At 36.2% G+C, this 8,090-nt stretch overlaps 2 long non-coding RNA genes across 2 annotated transcripts; one reads left to right on the forward strand and one right to left on the reverse strand.

Annotated features, from left to right (window-relative positions):
- LOC149040114 (uncharacterized) lies at positions 1-2,012 on the reverse strand. The gene is made up of 2 exons (XR_016179633.1): positions 1,674-2,012; positions 1-163 (listed from the first exon to the last, which is right to left on the reverse strand). It is a non-coding gene; the product is annotated as an uncharacterized LOC149040114 (long non-coding RNA).
- Positions 1,991-4,562, forward strand: LOC149040115 (uncharacterized). The gene is made up of 2 exons (XR_016179632.1): positions 1,991-2,370; positions 2,596-4,562. It is a non-coding gene; the product is annotated as an uncharacterized LOC149040115 (long non-coding RNA).
- Positions 4,563-8,090: the final 3,528 nt, after the last annotated feature.

Genomic DNA, 8,090 nt, shown 5'->3' on the forward strand with positions numbered 1-8,090 from the left:
AGATAAAAATGCGAGAAATTTTATTTTTTTCAGAGAACAAGGTAGTTCTACTCATGTATAAACAGAACAAATGCAATTTAATAAATCAGATATGCGGCATGACTCCTTTTCTTCCATCCCCACTCAAAACAAGCAAACACACCTATATAGGTTCCAGTCTGGTCTGCAAATGAAAAGGAGGAAGGTGATCACTGCAAAATTAAGCATTAGGGTTCTTATTCATAACATATTGATTATTGTATAATGATATCTAGAAATTAAGGTTGCAAGTAGCAGCCAGCTGAGTTATAGTTTGAGTTTTATCAAGTCCATTACTTTGTTAAATTTAGAGTAACCTTGTCTTGAAAGAGGAAAATTGAGGAGCTGTAATATACTTATCATCAATTAGGGACCACAAAGAAAAATGTATTTATAAAGACCTTTGAAGGAGAGGGGTAAGACTTGTGACAAGCTGGCAGACATCTAGATAAACTTTAGTGCTAAATGGGTTACAATACAAAGTGCTCAGTATTTGGATCAGCTATGGCTCAACTTAAACTTTGCTTTAGCTTCAAGTTTAATCCTTTGTGGTTTCCTTTCTCTGTGTTTATTTTTCAAGTTATGTACACAGAAGAACACAAAAATGACAAGGAATGCTTTTGAATATTAAGAGGCTGGAATAAGCAAGAAACCAAAACTGAATTTTAAACAGTACAAAGTTAATTTGATCTTCCAATGTTATTCAATTTTAACCAATTTATCCCCTCCATTTTTCTGGATATTGTGAGCAAAAACAAACAATTATCACAAAATGCATGGTATACAATGGTTTGATTCACCAATGTGGCAAAGGCCTTTCACTGTCTATCCATAAAAAGGGAAATAGTTTGTAAAATGTAAGACATTCTGCATCTTGAGCGTATACTTATTCATCCATGTGAAATTAAAGGTTACTTGAAATAAATGTGAAAGATTTATAGGATTTTCAGACCCCTGATAACTAATGTGCTGATTTGTTGTACTTAAAGGTTATGACTTTAGCGGAAATAGTGGAAGAAATTTCTGGACCTGGAATTTTGTTGCAAATGTCTGTTTAAATCAGTTTAAGTCAGTTAAAAACTCTCCTGTTTCAAGATTACATGATTACCACACCAGAACCTTTTGTATTCTATATTGTGCACCATGTTATGGTTATGGTTTCAATAATAAAAGGTGCTGACTCAAGAACTTTGCAAAATATCTCTACATACAAAGAAATAGATTGTGGTTATGTACTCCAAATAGCAGGTCACATCAGTCTTCTATAAGGAAGTAGCAGAAATTGCTATGGTGGTTTTGGTGGATGGAGAGAAACATCCACCAAAACCACTTTATTCTATGTGTTAAGAGTTATGATAATCATTATGAACGTTTGGTCGGTCAGCAATTGTGCACCATAAAAAATAATTAGCCAGAGCACTAACTGCTAATTAGTGGTATAAATCTTTTGTCTCCCTGAACATCTAACAGTGGCTATAGATAAAATTAAAAAAATATATTGTTGATGGTTTTGGTCAAAGTTTTGGTGGATGTTCCCTAATGACATCTACCAAAACTACGTAACATCTGGGCACCTTTTAAATACGTGAAATATCTGCATAAAATTGGGTAAATTGTTTTATAATACTACAATCGAACAATAAATTAATACTTACCATTTCTTGAGCAAAAAGTTTTGACGCAATTTCCCAAACAAATGATACACTTAGGTCATCGGGATAAGTCGGCATGTTGTCGTAGCTTCGTAATTTTCATTTAATATAACTAGTCATGAGTTGTCCATCATTCCATCTCAGTCCCTCTCGACCAAGGTGGTTTTGGTGGATGGAATCCAACATGATCTCGAGACCGAAATTACGATTATCGTTATTTCTAAATTGGCACCAAATTTATGGATATAGTAATTTCGTGGCACTCTTTACCAATCCTCTTTACACGTCTTAAATAAAGAGAAGGACTCGGTTCCACTGTCTTACAACATTCAAGATGGCGGAGGAAAGGGGTAAATGTGCGTTCAGTTGTGATCAGCATGATCTCGACACCAAAATAACGATTATCGTTATTTCTAAATTGGCCCTGAAATAACGAATATCATAATTTCAATGCATGTCTGAGACCTTCGGGCTCGAAGCTTGGGAACTAGTATTCAGGGAAAGATAAAATGGCGGCTTACGGCGGCGAAGGAAATCTCAGTAGTTTAATATTTAGCGTGAAAAGGCTTGGGTGTTGTGATCTGGTTCTCAAGTAAAAAAAAAATCACGGTCTGCAATGGCCCTACCACCTTTTGAACAACAAGAAAACATTGAAACGGTGGTAAAAAGCAGCAAGTTTCGAAGTCTAAACGAAAGATGGGTAAGCTGAGTTTCAGTCAAATATCATGACATTTGGGATGTAATTTCGATACCGAATAAATAGTTCTACATGGTTATACACGCATAGGATTCTGTTGTGTTCACGTGAAGGCCATTTCAGCCATTCCTGCCACTTGTAAGTGGTAGGAAATAAAAGATATGTATAGTTGTTTCGTATTGAAGCCCTGTGAAATCAAAAATTTGATTTATTTCTTCTTTGTTTTAGGTGGTCATTATCCATTACTTTTGGAAGTCGATGCTGATGAGAAAGAAAAAATGTTTATGATTATTTCTTCTCTCGAACATTTTACTATTTAGGTACCAAATAATCTTGATACTGAAGACCATTGCATCCTATTATGAAAAATGTACCCCTGATTGCTTTGTCAACATGTATGATGTAATATACCTTGAGATTTGTGGGATTTTCACTTGTAAACTAGAAATACCTGTAGAGGGTAATGATGTACTTAATGCAAAGTGTTTTGGTACAAAGTCTGCTTTGCTGTAATCTACCTGAAGGTGCTTTTTATATGCTAGTAACACTTGCACAGCCCAGTCAAAATGTTCTCTAGTAGTAGTCAAGCTGGCTGTTGTAATTATAGGCAGCAGAGGCCAAACTTCATCCTGAAAAGCAGTCTGAAAGGTGTGAAGTCAGTGGAAGATACTTCATTGTAGGTGGCCAAATTGCAGGCTGTCAGCCCATTTTGAGTGAGTAGTTAAACTCAAGATCGGCTATTTTAACTAATTTTATTGAGAGCCAAATCCTGCAAGGCTTATATTCTGTATTAATTTGAAGTGTTACTTTTATGTTTCTTATTTTGCAGTAAGTGGGCTTGTTGTGGCCATTTTTCTCTCAAACATTTTTTTCAGCTTAGTCAAAACGTTTTTTAGAAGTAGGCAAGCTGGCTATAGTAACAGAAGGTAGAGACCAAACCTTGTCCAGACTAGACGCCTAACAAATGTTCTGTGTGGAAAGCCAAATCCCTGGTTACCGGCACATTTTGACTAGGCTATTTGTTATTTAGCTACTCTTATTATTAAAGATTACTGCATTCCTTTTTAATAATTTGCTGCCAATTGTATGCTGTATATAGCTTATGATTTGTGTGATTTTCAAGAGTAAATTAGAAATACCTGAAGATGGTAATGATGTACTAGATAACGTACTTGATGCAAAGCAATTTTGGCACAAAGTGTATGCCTTGTCCTCAGGTGATTTTAACATGCTAATAAGATTTGTTATTCAAATAATATACATCAGCTGGAATGGGAATATTGAAAGAAAAATAATAATATTTAACCATAACAAGTTTTGGTTTTATGTCCAAATTAAGCACTTAGTTGAAGATCACTGCACTGATCAGGCCCCGAAGGCCAAAAAAGAGCTGTCTGCTGTTAGTTTAATTTTTGTCATTTCTATTGATTTATTTTATTTATCAATGTTTCTTTGAGTTATAATTCATTGACCTCTTTCAATAGTGCAGGTTCGCTCGTGTAACCTAATCCCACATGTATGTATGTACAATCTCAGTTGAAATTTTAAGTGGCAGGCAAGCTGGCAATAGTAATAGGCAGCAGAGGCCAAATCTTGTCCTGAATAGAAGTCTGACATGTGTGAAATTGACAGCTATTTCATTGTAGTTGGCCAAATTGTTGGCTGCAGCACATTTTGACCTGGCTGATTGTGTGTGTGTTATGTATGTGTTCTTCTTTTTAGGTGTTAAACAGGTCAAAGTACCGAAAAAAACCTCTGTGATAACTTGGTAGTCTAAGATGTAAAAATTTTTAATAATAAGGTAAAGCTTGATCATTCTTAAGAGTTTGCATCTGTTCTAAAAGTTTTGGGGAGAGTTAGGGGAGCATTATTTATACAAATGTATTTAAAAAGTAACAAAAAAATAAAAAGAACTAGGGCAAAATCCCAATTTGCTTTAAAAGTTTATTTTATTAAGAGCATAATTCTGGATATAGCTTGGGATTTGTGTGATTTTCACAAATTGTTAGGTTGTTATGTAAACTTAATTTACAGGAACCTTGTTAGTTTTCAGCTTCAAGAACAAGTACATAATTGCAGGAAAAGCTTGAAGCTTGAAAAATTGACTGATGAAACTGGAACAGATGTCATGAGATTTGTACAATAGGTTGGCCTGGGAGGGACCAAGAATTAAAGAATTCATTAATTCTCTTACACCTTTTGTCTGCATAGTGTGCTTCTGTAGAGCTTAGTTATTGCTGTAGAAAACGTTTTTGGAGGGCCCTTGAGATCACTCACTTTTGAGCTAGTTGCCCCTAGGGAAGAGGATATCTGTACTTATTATCTCCCTTGGGGGGGGTGAAGGGTTAAAGACTGATTCTTCTCCAGTAGCCACAAGTACCCCTGCATATGGAAATTTTGAACACTATTAAAGGGCTAGTACCCTCATTTCATACTTGAATTTCTAATTTAGTGTAAGTTATGACAAATAATGAATGTAAATTCACCTTGGTTGTACAGGTTATATCCAGCAGTCCTTAAAAAAAAAATAAAAAGGTATTTTTCTGAATTAAAAAAAAAGTGTTCTTGCTTCAAAGTAAGTGCATGATATGTCATTCAATTAATGCTCTAGCAGAGTTTTTGTTTGAAATGCCAAAATCAACTTCATGAGTAAGGACAAAAATAAAAGGCAATAAGCAAATGTTCCTCTGTATCCTTTATGTCAATTTGGGCTGAAAAACAGGTTTTTTTCCTTTTGCAAAAATTAGCTTATTTCACGACCAAAAACGATGCAAACAAGCTGAAACGTTATGTTTTCAGCAAAACAGCGATAGAATCTGCGAAAAAACAATGGAGACAAGCTAACACACAGTGTTCTCAGTAAAATTTGGGCAAACAAAACCTTAAAAACCAAAAAAAAAAACAATTGCGCTGACTTACCCATTTTTTGCCAAGATAACTGCCAAAACACTGAAAACTAGCTTGAAACTACATGTTTTTCACAAGATCGCGACGAAATCTGTCTAAAAACTCCAAAATACGGCAGAAATGTACGATTTTTGCAAAATTTTTCGCTAAAGTTGACAAAAACACTAAATTCGACTGAAAAACACGTTTGTTTTTTTTGCAAAAATAAGCTTATTTCAGTTTTAAAAACGCTTCAAAAAATGTTCTCAGCAAAATAGTTTAAGAGTCTGTGGGAAAACACAAAAACCAAGCTTAAACCAGGTGTAAATTGATAAAAAGGCCCGAATTGCGCATTTTGGCAGTTATTTTGGCAAAAAATGGTATATTTTGATTTCAAGCAAACTTTCAAGTAGTTGTTAAAGTTTAGAGCCAAACACAATACCAAAAAAAAAATTGGATGTTTTCAGAAAAAATTGTGACCCTCAGCCTAATCATAATCCCACCCTACCCAAGCCCTAACTCTAGCTGCGAGCTATCCTAACCCTAACCCTAACCCCGGGTTAGGGTTAGGGCTCGGGTTAAGAACGGAACTTTTCACTTCAGTCAAAATGATGCAACTGGTTAACATGGTCCAACCAGCCAAAACAAGATAAAATGGTTTAAACGGTGAAAAGATTTTAAATACGTGACATGGTCCAATCGGAAGAAACGATCTCACTTAGTAAAATGGTGCGACTGGTTAACATGATCCAACTTGATAAAATGATGCCAATATCTAAAATGGACAAACTGGTTTAAATAATCCAACCAGTTGAAATGGTCTAACTGGATAATGCATGTGTAACCAGTGAAAATGGTTCAAATAATTCAGGTAAGGATGGTAACATTAGTTAAAAAGATCCAGCATATTACAGTGGTTCAACTGGTAAAAATAATCATCCAACTACTAAAAGTTATTAAACCCCAATCAAAATTATTCCAACCGCTTCAAATAATCTAACTGGTCAAAATTCTTCCGGTGGTTATTTAAGTGAAAAAGGTGACAAAATCTTCTTAAAAATATTTTTGAAGAGGCTTACACCCTTACCCTAAACACTAACCCTACCCCCAAACCCTAACCCCAAACCTTCACCCTAGCCCTAACCTCAACCGCAGACCCTCTAACCCTAACACTAAGCCTAAACCCTAACCCTAACCCTAGCCCCACACCATAACCCTAAAACCTAACCCTAAACCCTAAACCCTAACCTATAGCCCTTAACCTAGACCTAACCCTAACCCTAACCCTAACCCTAACCCCAACCTTCTCTATCTATCCTGTAAGTGTACCAGTCGGCCTATCGTTTGTTTTTCAGTAAACTTTCAAGTAGTTACTGAAATTTACAAACACAATACCAAAAACCCTGCAATTGAATGCTTGTAGAAAAATATTAACGCCAACCCTAAGCATAGCCTCATCCTAGCCTTAACCCTAATTCTAACACTAAACCCCGCCAACTCTAAGCATAATTTTACCCTAGCCCTAACCCTAGACCCCTCTGACCCGAAGCAACCCAAACTCTAACCCTAACCAGGTAATGGGCTCCTGCCCTAACCCTATCCTCAACCCTGACTTAAACCCTTTACTATAGCTTAGGATTGGTTTGGGGTTTGGGTTAGGTTTAGGATAGCACAGAGTTAGAGTGAGCACAGGAAGAAATAGCATGATTCCGTAATTCGGAAAAATGAAACTCTATGTTTCCACATCATTCACTTCTTCCTTGGACCTGTTATGTTTCCGTTATGATTCCTGAACGGAAATATGACAACACGTTTCCGTTGCATTTCTGTCAACGGAATATTATCATCGCCTGTTTCCGTTACGTTTCCTTGTACGGATTCAAACTTTTACCGTCAAGTAAAACATATATTTATAAAGTGCTGTACAGTTCTTACACCACGTTACCATGAAGACGTGATCGTTCGAGGACAACAAAGGCAAATTGACGTGCATTAGGTGTGTACGTTCGTAGGAATCATAAGAAGTCCTAGAAGCTTCGATGTTTTACACTGAGCTATGTGCATGTTAATTTTGGAACTGTTTCGAAACCTTACAAAATTGAATCTTTTAAACTTACTCTGTGCTTAGATTTTTAAGCAGCTGGATCATTTGAGCCAGTTTAGTCACTCAAACCAGCAATACAATACTAGGCTAACTGGATAGTTTTAGGGTTAGGGTTAGGATTTTCAAGTAGGCACACGCAGTTGTGTGGATATTGTGGTACATGGAGTTTAGTAGAGTGTAGATTTTAGCAGTATTTGCCAGTGTTGACATATTTATAAAATTATGGTTCCAAAGTGCGTGTCACTGTTGAGAACCCAAGAAAATCATGAGAAAGTCGCCGATGGATTAGCCATAAAAATAAGCCCAACTCTGAGTCAATGCCAAACCACAAGAAAGTTGTGAAACTCGCGCCAATGTAAAAAAAAAAAAACTGAGGTTCGAAGTATGGGTCGCTAACATCCTATGAAAATCATGGGAAAGTCGAGGAGATTGGTCATGGTACCAACCAATGCCACTTTCCCATGAAAATCAAGAAACCTGTGGTAACTAGCCAACATATGCTAGAATGACAATCTTTAATAAAATTCATATCTAATAAGGATGTGTGAAATGGCCAATATCGCTCTTGGCCGAGATACTGGTTTGTTGTGTTTTGGCAGTTATTTTGGCGAATATGGTTAAAATCAAATCTGTGTAAAAACAGTAAAATCAACGAGTTATTGAGGTTCGTCAACATAGGGAGGGTCCTCTTAGTCTAGAGAAAAACTTTTGCCCACGGCTAAAGGCGTTAAGG

The sequence above is a fragment of the Pocillopora damicornis genome, chromosome 9 (genome assembly GCF_964200805.1).
Source record: "Pocillopora damicornis chromosome 9, jaPocDami1.2, whole genome shotgun sequence".
Lineage (NCBI taxonomy): Eukaryota > Metazoa > Cnidaria > Anthozoa > Scleractinia > Pocilloporidae > Pocillopora > Pocillopora damicornis.